General features: G+C 40.9%; 1 protein-coding gene across 1 annotated transcript in view; it reads left to right on the forward strand.

The window, feature by feature from the left end:
• Positions 1-13,104, forward strand: part of cntln (centlein, centrosomal protein) — a 391,318-nt gene that overhangs the window by 254,181 nt on the left and 124,033 nt on the right. The window lies entirely within an intron of this gene.

Below are 13,104 nucleotides of genomic sequence, written 5' to 3' on the forward strand. Positions count from 1 at the left end.
TAAGGCAATATTACTGATTCCACAGCCAGACGCCCATGTCACATGACTCCCGCCTCTCCACACTGTCTTTGACAAAGAACGTGTATCAAAGGACTTGGCCAGGTCAGTGAACGTCATGTGGAAGCCCTTGTTGTGATCGTGGAATCTTTCTTGAGTTTTACTTCCTCAAGGTGAGACTCCCCTGCAAACCTTTTTTCACTTAGAGCGGCTCGTCAATATTGTACCTGCCCAGTGTTCTGGCTATGAGGCCTGTTATCCTCTGGTCTTGTGTTATTGTCTAGAATTGTTCTAATATTCCATGAGCCAGGTGTGATCCAGTAGTTAGTTGTCCTTTGAGTTTTCTTTATGTTTTGACCACAGTGATTGGTGACCGGCCAGGAGTGGTGACCAGGTAGGTGTGGGGGGGGAGGGCAGGGCAGGGCAGGCTGTGTTTCGGGTTTCTTTTCTTCCCCTTCCCCAGTTAGAAGAGAGCAGCGCTGGACCTAAAAAGGTCTGCTCTATCGCCTTTTGATGATGCGAACTCCACATCTGCTGCGATCTGTGGAGATCGACCATACTCTGCAGTCACCTGTGTGTAGGGTTATGACTGAAGACTGCTGGTAGCGACCACTATCTGTCTCTGTAACCACTTGCCCATCGCCACTGGATGTGGTAATTTGATGTGTTGGTTGATTGATTTGCTGAACAACCTGCACATCGAATATATATAAGGGGATGAGGATTTTGTAGAGCCGTTCCCCCCATCTTGTCCGAGGTAGCTCATACAGTGTCTGCCACAAACGCAGCAGCTGAAAGGTTTTATTTTGGAGTTGTCCTTCTCATTGATGAGCTGCTAAACAAGGTGGAGAGCCTCACCTGCTCTTTCTACATTGCCATCCAGTCCTGTCAGCTGATAGAAGCCTACTTTTTGGCCCATAAATCGAGGTTTAAAATCGATTTTTCGAGTTTTCCTTCTCCTAGGCAGGCTGCCAACCAAGGCTGATGAGCCCCATGGGCCTGGAGTTATGTGGTTTTGAAGCACCAGATATTCTCCATCTCTGCCCACAGTCCTAAACAGGAATTGGCACATGAAACTGGTCAGTAGGAGTTTGATTAGGAGAGGCTATTTGAGACACTGACCATATGGGACTTTTGTGGATGAAGAGCATCTCAGCTCTCCACCACCCCAGTCTTTCCTAACCCTATAATCCCTACTTCAAAGTATAGCTGTCACATAACTATGTCGCACACTGAAGTTGAAAGTACTTTGCTTGATGACTGATGAAACTCAGGAGGGTAGTGGTATTGTTGCTGGACTAGTAATTCAAAGACCCAGGAAAATGCTCTGGGGACCTGGGTTCAAATCCCACCATAGCAGATGGTGGAATTTGAATTCAATAAAAACCTGGAATTAAAAGTCTAATGATGACAATGAAATCATTGTCAATTGTTGTAAAAACCCTTTGTCAGAACTGGGAGTATTAAGAGATGTAATGTTTTTTTAAGCAATGCATGGAAAGAGAGGGATGAAGAAAGGCCAAAAAGCAAGGTCTCTGATTGAGTGCGAGGCAAGTGAGGCAAGAGAAATTAAATTTCAAAAGGGTTGATGCTGCAAGGCAAAAGGAGATGGTAATTGGGCACGTAAAGAAGCAAAAGGTGTGTCTAGAGGAGGTGTAAATGAGAAAGCAGAAACAGCAGCAACAGCTGCCTTCCAAAAGCAAAGAGAAAAAGGAAAAAAATGGGGACAGTGGTTCTGAACTGAAATTGTTGAATTTTGTGTTGAGTCCAGAATGCTGTGGAGTGCCTTATGCCTAATTTAAAGGATGTGCTCCTTGAGCAGCGAATAAATTGAAAGAAGTTCGAGTAAATTGCTTTTTCACCTGGGAGGAGTGCTCGGGGCCTAGGACAGAGAGGAAGTTAAAGGGCAGATGTTACATCCCCTGCACTTGCATGGATAGGTGCTTTGGAAAGGGGCAGAGTGTTGAGATGATAGAGAAGTGGACTTGGATGTCACAGAGGGAACAGTCTCTTCAGAACGTGGAAATGTACTTGGTGATGGCATCAAGCTGGGGGAGGATGATCCATTGAATATGGAGGCTGGTGGGGTGGAAGGTGAAGACAAGGAGATCCCTATCATGGTTCTGGGAGGGAGGAGAACAAGTGAGAGCAGAACTGTGGGAAATGGAACGGACATGGTCGAGGGCCCTGTCAACCACAGTGGTGAGTTCAGGCAGTTGGAGGAGGATGGTGAGTGGAATTTGACAATACATATAATCTTAGCTTGCACTGCAAATGAAACAGTTGCTTGTGAACTGGCGCATGAGTTTGTTTCAGCTATCATGGTAATTAGGTATGATTAAATTATCAATGTAGGACATGCCACAGAACATAGCAAATATTACAGCTTATATTCAGTAACTTCTTGCCAAAGTAAATATGAAATTTTGCTGCTCTTAAAGATGGAATGTTTACAATATGTATGTTTTATGATGTTAAAAATTAAAATATATTTAATTCTTTTTTAGCAATAAGCAGTAATTACTGTTATTGAAGGAATACAGAATGTGTATGAGACCGAAGCAAGGTTCTGTTTGCAATTCTCTGCAGTACTGCATTCAGCCGTTGATTGTGGTGGTTGCAATTACAGAAGTGCAGCATCTATATGCCTGCAATTCATGGCAGTTGTCTTAACTCACGTCTATCAGAACAGCAGTAGACGTTTTGAACATATAAGCAGAGGCCGACAGGATTGATGCTCTGGTCCATCCAGCCTGCCCCACTTTCTAATGGTATTTATTTAAATTAGGCTGAATAACAGATTCATGATGCAGTACACTGGGACCATTGTATGGTCTGCAAGGGAGGGTAGGATACAGATCTGTGCACAGGACTGCCAAACAATGATTGAAAGGTTATGGTAGTAAAGTGGTTATGTTACTGGACTGTTAATCCAGAGGCCTAATGGACCAGAGACATGGGTTCGAATCCCACAATGACAGCTAGGGAATTGAATTAAATAAATGAATTTGGAAAAAAAAGTTGTATCAGTAATGGTGACCATGAAACTACTGGATTGTAGTGAAAACCCAACTGGTTCACGAACGTCCTTTCTGCCATCATTGCCTGGTCCAACTTATACATGACTCCAGACCCACATCGATGTGCTTGACTCTTTACTTCTCTGAAATGGCCTAGCAAGCCTAGCAAAACTGCTGCAACCTTCACCCCACGGACTGCAGTGCTTGAAGAGGTGTTTCCCCACCGCCTTCACAAAGGCAATTAGGGATTGGTGATACCAGTGATGCCCCCATCCCATGAATGAATAACGAAGAAGTGGAAATGTCTAATTTCAGCTGTGCCACCACAGGACAATGCTCAATGACACCCAGTCATCTCCCCACGCATGGGAAAGAAACGGAACCATTCTTGCACATACTCTCGGAAGTGATTCAAACGAGGCAATAGGAGAGGGGGTGGGAACAGATCAGCCTCCTGTCTCAGCAAAAACACTTTTTTTAAAAATAGCCTCAATAAAATAACCTGGATAGCTGCTGTCATTTCAGTGCTTAGGACTGCCACTTGTGCTTTTGGTTGGAGCTATTTTTGTTCAATAGTGGATGTGGAAGCATGATTGAAGAGATTCAGAAGTCTTTTTCCAATGTTAGTGTAGAAGTAAAAGAGATTGGAAGGAGTTGGGGGTTGTGTATAGTGAAAGATACAAGGAAGTGGTTAGACATTGCCTTGCTGGTGATTTAAACCTGAGATCCATGGGGGATGGCAAGGTTGAGGAGGTATTTATTTTGCTAGCAGAGTTCGTGTGGATGGAAAGTTTTATTAGCTGGGCAGTAAATTCAGACCAGAAAAGGCAGGGTAGTTGAGCTGGAGGTTGTAATCACTGAAGATGAGGACATGCAGAGCCTGAAGGAAGAACAGAGGGAGAATAATTTGATTAGAAACTTGATATGGAGTTTTGGGGGGTGTTGGGGAGTGGTTGTTGCTGTAGGAAATGAGAATTTAAATGGAGTGCCAAGAGGAGTGGAATAAGATTGAGGTGCTTGAAGGATGAAAAGGTACCAGTGTGGCTGATGAACAATTGGAGAATGTGATTTGATGGACTCTGGCTGAACAAACGGCTAGCAGATTATTTTTCTTGTTAATGGCTGTGCCACTGTCCATGCAAATTTCCAAGCTTTGATTTTATGGGGGTTTATTTTGTTTTATTTTAATATAGAGAATAAACAAGAATGAATGTTAAACTTCAAATGAGAATAGAGGTTGTTATGGTTTGTCTACATAACAACAGTCGCTGAATTTCAAAGTAATTAATTCACCTGATCATAAATCTGAGATATGTATACCCGGTTGCCATATAAATGCCAAGACTTTCTTTTATACAACACTGATGTGTTGAAATTAAACATAAAATTGGAAAGAGTTACATTGATCCTGAAACAGGTGGATGTCATTAGATCAGAATTTTGAGAAAGTGGAGAAACAGGATGAAATGCAGAGTGAAGAGTGCACTTTCCTTAAATTTGGGGCATACTTTATGAAAACTGACCCCTGAGTAACAAGCTATTTATGTGAAAGTAGGTGAGAAATACTACTAGTGCTAGCTCCTAGAGAAATCCCAAAATAGACAATCTGAGCCAGTGTTGTCCTTTGTCCAGTAGCCAGACTAAACAACCAGCTTGACTCACACTTCATAAATACAGCCAGGCCATTTACCATTGAAAAAGAATTGTGTGCAGGAAAACGTTTACTCAGTACAACGGGTGACAGTGATTTGTGACTTGTTAGACTTAACCATCCTTTTTCTTTGTGAAAGCCATGCAAATATATCCAATCCTTAGGTTTCATATGGTGGCCAATGATAGTCTTTTCAATATAAAGGTAGAACGTTACCTTCAAAAGGAAACCCCCTGTAGGTCTCATTCTTCATGTATGAATTTGTCCATATATATACATACACTCCTGCTGTCTATTTAGGGACAAAGATCAAAGGTGAGAGCTGTAAGCACTCACATCACATACCTGGGAGTGTGGGAAAAATATTTTTTTCAGGGATGTGTGTTTTAGCACCAAGTTATAAATTTGGGAGAACACGGAGCCACTGTAGCTTTAAACAAAGTAGATGCACTTATTCCATTGTCATTTTTAAAACTTGAGTGACAAGTCTTGAAGGAAAACTTCTGGAAAATATACAAATGAGCTCTGATTGAAGTGGAATACAAGAAATTTGTATTTCTAGTTCTTACCATTTGCTTAAAGAAAAAGAGCATGGCAATACTAGCTGACCTTTGCAATTTGGTAGCAATTTCTCATTGGGCTCAGCTTGAGTCATAATTGGCCTCTCTGTAAATCTAAGACCTAAGTCCCTTTACTAGCAGTTCTGAAGGTGGTGTAAATGCTGCAATCCTCTGAGACAGAACCATTGTATAGATCATATCACAACTGCTTGCTCTACCTTGGGACCATTGTATCTTGACAAGGAGATTAATTATCAAATAGACTTTAAGGATCATGCTCAGACACTGATCAGGATACAGCACTAGATTTAATAGTATTAAAAAAATCACATCCTGTCTGCTGTAATGGACTGATAGCCTGGAAGATGATTATAGCTCCACAACACAAGAAGGGCTATGACATCTATACACAACATGTAGTTTAAAGCCTACAGTTACTTCTGTTTTGAATTGTGGGTGTTCTCCTTGGATTTATGGTACACTTTAGCTTGAGGGTTTTTAACTGGAAATTCAACAAATCAAACTTGTCAAACCCCAAAGCTGCTTAAATACCTCTAGTGTAGAGCTATGGCTGTGTTTCTGCACACTTCATGAAAAATCTATAACTTGCTCTTTCTAAAGGTATTCCAGAGGAACAACATTCTTATTGGGCTGTGTCTGTTCACAGCTAAAGATCATCAAAACTTAAAGTAACACAAAATTACATTTCCAAAGATAAACCTGAGTGCTGTTGAGTCTTTTATGGGCCCACAGATAAATGTGGTGACTAATTCCTGGAGTATGGCTGTCACCTTGTGTGACTAAATGGATTTAAAATTCTCTCAACTTTATGGCTGAGCTTGAAGGAGAATATTGTGAAAGAGGGATTTTGATGGTTTTGAAATCCATTCTTTTAAGGTTACTGTTTGCTCACAGCTATAGTAACTGTTGTTTTGAGTCCCCATAAGCTAGTTTAAAATCAGGGCCATACAGCCTTTGCTCAGCTATCCAACCATGGCTCACTTGTTTTAAAGCTCTCAGGATAGCAATAATATGAAGAAATACAAGGGAGTTTGACTGCAAAATTTTCTAGGGAAAGTCAAAAATCACCAATTAAAATCCTGCAAGATGCAAAGCAAGGAGCATTAACTTAGCTGAGAAGTCTTGCATGTGTATTTATTAATTTTGAATTGCAGTTAATTCTTTGGGCAACAGCAAGAAGATCTGCATTTTTTTATATTTAATAGTTTTCCACCAATAAAAACCACCATAATTGCGGTATTACCTATCTAGTCCACTAAGTAATTCATTCATAAAGACTAATTTTGTCATTTTATTAACGGCATGCTTTTTTTTCCCAGATTGTTACCAGACTTTCTCTAACGGGATAGATGAGCATTCTATCCTCTCTGTATGACCTACGAATAATTTATAAAATTTGCTTTAAAAAAATACAGCCTATAAATTCTATACACTATTACTAGACCAATTTAAAATTTCACTTGATCCATTTTAATGTTGTGCAGTGTGGTACTCTATCACCTCAAGTTGCTCCTAACATTGACAGACCTGTCAGTACCTGTGGTTTATGTAAGTGTTACGCAGCTCTTAATGCTGCCTCACCCAACCCAATTTTGGAAGCAAAATCTACAATTGTACTATAGGATGTTTTTCACAGTTTTAAGTGGGCACAAGACTATCGGTAAAGCATTTTTATAATGTCACACCCTGCAAGTACACATTATGGAGAGAATGATTAGTGATAGGGTGAACATTAGTGATCAAGTGAACAGCATTGCCCTGGGTGGTGTCAAGCTTTTTGAAAATGGCTGAAGCTGCATCAATCCAGTGAGTGGTGAATATTCCATTAAATTCCCAAATTGAATCTTAAAAGAGGCTTTGAGGGGTCAGGATGCCTCATGAAAGAGAATCCAATATCCTGCCTTGTTTTTTGCTGAAAAAAGAGAAATTTTGTCAAAGCTTTGTGTCTTACACTCATCAGGACAATTCACAATAATACAATGTAAGGGAAAACAATTTTATACTGTACGAGAAGAAGATGCTGATTGGTGGGCAAGTGAACTCTGAGTGGTAGAGGCTTTGCCACGGAGAGTGCACCAGTTGATGGTGACTGACAGTTAACTGCTAAGTGTTTGAAATTTCAACCAGGCAGCTTGACTCTGATTGATCAAGGCATTGCCCTGAGGAATGAACTAGCGAATGGCTGTCACTTATTTTGTTTAGCTGAAACAGGTGCAATGTGTGTATGTGTTCTTTCTGCCTGCAAAGAACAGGGCCCAGTGTATTGACATATGGAGCTTCCAGTATACGCAAATGCGCCACACTGTGAGCCTGATTGACAGTGTTAAATTGGTTGTGAGTGTAATTTTTAGCACACTGAAGATTGTTTAGCAAATGTTGTCCAATAGCAAACTCACATATAATGTTGGACACTGTGTTTTCAGTTTTACAAGCATGGGCTAGTTAGGTATGATCTGTACCTTGTTTGTCATGAACAACGGAAGGGACATGCTGTTTGATACTATCTGCCAGTCTTTGGGACATACAGCCTACATGCCTAGTATTACACTGGCATAAATTCATGTACCACATTATTCATTTGTGTAATAGGCAGATCTGATCAGGGTATCCATTATCCTGCAGGATGTCTTTGCAGTGCCCTATTTCAGCATCATTTTGCACTGAATATCACGCTAACTCATGAATGGGTCTAAGGCCATCGCTTTCGGCCCTGAAAAGTGCCCAGTCTACCTCAGATTACCCTAAAAGGGCAAGGGATCTCAAAAATTTGAGCACCAGGTGAAGCTAGCTGTTTCATGCTGCTACTATGCAGTAGCAACAGAAGTGGTGTTCATCACTAACAGGATGCTGCCATCAAGCCAAAAAAAAGTTCTGCCTATCACATAAATGAGTCATGTGGCTTATGAATATCAGTGCCAGTGTGATACTAGGTATTGCAGGCTGGATCATATCAAATAGCATGTCCCTTCTGTTGTTCGCAACTGTTACAGACAGGAGGGGGTTTAATTTAAAACAGCCCTGATTTCTCCTCTCACCACCCTGTCCATAAACAGAAAGGTGCATTTGATTTCCCTCTTTATAAGTGATGGTGTGTTTTTCCCAACCCTTCAGTTTTTGGAGTGATCCAATCCCCTATTAATAATCCCCATCAAACTCGAGATAGGGTAAAATCAGAGGGTTAGTTTATTTTACACATGTTCAAAAATGCACGGAGAGGGTTCTCAACGTAGCCCCCGGTACATTCACACAATAAAAGAGGGATAAGGGAAAGAAAGTGGTATAGGGCAAAGGCCACAAATGAAATAAGAATTATTGTCAATGTGAATCCAGAGTCCAGAATCAACAGTCCAATGGTGTATTCCTTCAGGGTGGTTAGCTGACTGAACCTGATGCGGGGTGATCCACTTTTCCCGTTGCTCTGACTTCCACGATGGGAGAAGCACTTAAAGATGAATCAATCTTGCAGCAGGCTCTGGTTCAGACATTCCAGTAGAAAACAGTGCAGATGAGGGCCAAGTAATTTAAACCTGGACAGAGCTCTGTTTCTGCTGCTGCTCGAGCGTACTTCTTCAGCTCCAATGATTGGCCTCCAACAACTGTAGGCATCTTCTTTTCTATCAGATATGATTCCTGCTACTGGAGAGTTTTCCCATTGATCTCAATTTTACACGGGCTCCTTGATGCCCTGGTGGGTGGAATGTTGCTTTAATGTTGAAGGAAGTTATTCTCACTTCTCCTTGGACATTCAGCTCTGGTGTCAATGTCTGGATCAAGACTATAATAAAGTTAGGAGCCAAGTGGTTCCACTGGAATCTGAACTAAGTGCCAGCAAGCAGGTTATTGGGAGTAGTTGCTGCACTGAAAAAAAGTCATATAGATTCGAAACGTTAACTCTGTTTCTCTCTCCTCAGATGCTGCCAGACCTGCTGTGTTTTTCCAGCATTTCAGACCTCCAGCTTCCAGAGTATTTTGCTTTTATACTGGGAGTAGTTGTCACTTAACAGGATTATTGATGACATTTTTTGGTATAGGATGGCAATTGGGTTGCTATAATAATATGCTATGTATTAGATTTGTCCTTTTTTAAATCAGATTCAGTTGCACAGATTTTGGATACATACCATTATCACAGTTACAGTGGAACAGCTTGGGTCAAAGATGATTGATTGTGGTATACATGCCTTTAGCATTACAGCTGGGTGTTATCAGGACCCATTATCTTCACTTTGATCAATGTATCCTTCATGTCACATAGAGTTAACTGAATTGGCTGAGCATTGGCAGGAGGTGAAGTAGGATCATCTACTTGGCACCTATGGCTAACGATGCTTGGAAATGGCTCAGCCTTGTTTCATGCACTAATCTGCTGTGCTGCACTGTGATTGAGGATTGGTATGTTCATGAGCCTCCTTCCTCCATTTGTTACCTGATTTTACATCACCATTTTGAATTGGATTTGGTAGGTGTACAGAGCTTTATTATGATCCGATGGTGGTGAGAGGTGTTAGCTCTGTCCATTGTCTATTCAAGATCCAGAACCCAGTCGCATTTCAATATTGAAGATGGTGATTCTCATCAAACCTACTTTACAACACTTAGACTGCAATGAAGTTCCATCTCTCCTAGTGACTGAGATAGGCTGCCAGGATAACTCAAAGATTTCATTGTACCAGTTTAAAACAAAGTTCTTATCTATGTCTTCTCTCCTCCTCTTGAGAATGGTAATTCATACAGTTCCATGGCACCTGTATTCTTCTATTTCCCTTGTCCAAGTGCCCATTCATTATGTGTGGTCCTAGGTGGTGAGTTTCAGCAGGCAGCTCAACCACTTTTTGGGAATGGGGAGGGGAAGTGTGAATCACTGCCAGGCCTAATATTGGCCTCACCGAATATCGAGCTACGTGCACCTTCTACAACAGGCCACTGGACGGTTATCAGGAACCCTGAGAGCTACTGTACTGTGGCCAGGAGTCCTGGTGTCCCCTGCCAGATAGAAGTTTTCAAAATAATGAGGGGTCTGGACAGAGTAGATAGAGAGAAACTGTCCTCGCTCGTAAACGGATCAAGAACCAGAGGGCACAGTTTTAAAGTGTTTTGCAAAAGAAGCAAATGTGAGGTGAGGAAAAACTTTTTCACACAGCGAGTGGTTAGGGTTTGGAATGCCTGGAAGTGTGGTGGAGGCAGGTTCAATTGAGGCATTCATGAGGGAATTGGATGATTATTTAAATAGAAACAATGTGCAGGGTTACAGGGAAAAGGCAGGAAATTGGCACTAAGCTAAGATGCTCAGAAAGCCGGTGCAGACACGATGGGCCGAATGGCCTCCTTCTACACTGTAACAATTCTGTGATTCTGTGCCTCTCCTCAAAGCCATTGAGAGATCAGCCATGTTGGTTCAGATTGAAGATTGAACTTGAGATCTTTTCTTGTCTATTAGATTTAGCACCACATACAGTGCAAATACCCAATTAGGCATGGGAGGAACTGTGTTAAAGATTGATATCCACCTTTTCATAATTTTAAATGTACATGATGGGGACATTACATGCTACAAACACTTAATCATCACCTCAATAACTTTAAACTTGTCTTTTTACCAAAGTTATTCCATGAGTTTCATTCACGAAACTTAGAATGGTATTCATGGATATGTGCACAAACACTTGGTTGTACATGCTAATGTAGAAAATGGAATAATTTTAAGGAATCTGGATAAGCAGGCTGGCTTCATTAGTTAGCAAGAAGCTCTACTTTTTATCTGAGTTTTATTAACAGAGGTATTTAAGTGAGAGACAAGAGTTATATTTTCCGCTGCCTTTTCTTTTAGTAGAGCAGTAGTGTTTTACTTTATGGTGGCTTTTATATATCTGCACTTTTCTCTCAACTCATTTGTACTGAAAAAGATTTTGAAATCCTTTTCTTTTATCGCTCTTCAAAGAGGACATTGTGTACAACACTCACTTTTCCAGGTGTTGATACAAACAGGGACAGTGATTGGCTGGACAGCTGTGTGTTCCTGCCAACCACTGGGTCACTGCTGTCAGAAGGTAAGTGCATAATTTTGGAAGTAAGAAAGGAAAAGCTTTCTGCACTTGTTTAATTTGTATATATGCAAGTTTATTTTGAGACACATGGGTTGAGTCAGTCATTTCTAAAATCAACAATTTAAATATTGTGTGTTCGACTTCTGAATCTTATCTAATTCCGGTCTTTCTGGATTCCTCTTTCCTTTTCCCCATTATTGACCATTCTGCCATAAGCTATCCGGGTGCCTGCAATTCTGCCCCCCCACATCTCCCTCTTTTTTAGGACCCTTGTTAAAGCTCACCACTTTGAACAAGCCTTTGGTCAACCCTCCTAATATCTCCTCCTTCGTCTCAACATTCGTTTTGCTCTGATTGTGTCTCTGCAAAGGGCCTTGGACGATAATTTTTGGATTCTGCTGAGAATGTTTTTTTTCTGTCTAAAATGGTGGCTTCCAAGGGATGGATCTTTCATGTCTGGCCAAAAGAGATACAGAGTCACAGCATCACAGAAGGAAGCCATTCAGCTCATTGAGCCCATGGAGGACTTGAGACTGTGTGGGAAGGTCAGCATGCTGCTAATCTTAATTTTCTGCAATCTGGCCAGTATCCACGGAATAAATTAAATATCCTGTGTATCAGGTAATCATATAGAAATTTATTAGCCACACTGCTTAAGTTTGATTATATCACTACTGGGGCGCTCAGATCACTATGAAAAATGTCATCATGTTTGGAAAAATTGATGGGTAAAAAAAGAGTTCTTACACAGTAACCTAATTGATGGATTTAGATGCCATGAACTGAAGAGCTGAATAAAGTGCTTTATAAATATTTTGTGAACCATGAGAATGTGAGATTGTACATAACACCCTCTTACCTGTTTTTTTAGCTGTTTGTTTCCTTTGTTAAATCACTACACTTACTTTATTTGGTGGAAATTGTAAATTCCCATAGTCATAATTAACATGCAGAATGTTCACAGGTCTCTCATTGATGTTATTGAATGCCTATTGCAAATCCTTCTGGCGCGGGTATGTAAAGAATATCCATTATGTGACTGCTGCAGTGCCATTATAAGGAAGCATGTTATTCAGTTAGGCACTTAGGGTGAAATTCCTTGGAGCTTTGCCACCACAACATCAGTGGAAACCACGCTTATGCTCGTAAAAAGGTTTCTCGCTGAAACAATAGAGGTGTAGCGGGAGAAACTCGAAGAAAATTACCCTTCCTTTCCCTCTTATTTACCACCTTCAATAGATCAGAAAATTGCTCCAAATGTCATTGTAGTCAGTATGTTGTGACCAACATTGCTTTCATATGAGGTCAAAATTCAGCTGAGTGAAAAGAGTTTTTCACCTTATAAAAGTAGCTAATGGTAGCATTATGAATTTTGTTCTTTAAATTCAGTTACAGTTAAGCTCAGATCTTGCCTGATACTTCATCCTAATGGCTGTTTGTAGCAGACAAACATCTCGGCATTATCCAGCTTATGCATGCCAGACTCTCCAGGGCTGTGGTTTCTGCCTGATTTTTAGGTTGATGAAACAACACAGTGCTCATATTGATCTGTGCGTGACACAGCTTGTCTCTCTGCTGGGCCAAGTGTAGCAACATTTATCCAGGAATTTGTGAAATGTCACTTGGATCATGTTGTGGAGGTAAACTGAGCGAAAACCAGTGTCGGAAAGGAGAATCCTGGTGGAATTAGATGTGACCATCTGATCCCGAAATCTTATCTACTGTCCATCCAAGTGATTCGGCAACAGGAATGCTTTTTTCTTCTGATTAGACAGTGACATTCAGTATAGCATCAATCAGGGCAATATGTA

The sequence above is a fragment of the Carcharodon carcharias genome, chromosome 4, assembly GCF_017639515.1.
Source record: "Carcharodon carcharias isolate sCarCar2 chromosome 4, sCarCar2.pri, whole genome shotgun sequence".
NCBI lineage: Eukaryota > Metazoa > Chordata > Chondrichthyes > Lamniformes > Lamnidae > Carcharodon > Carcharodon carcharias.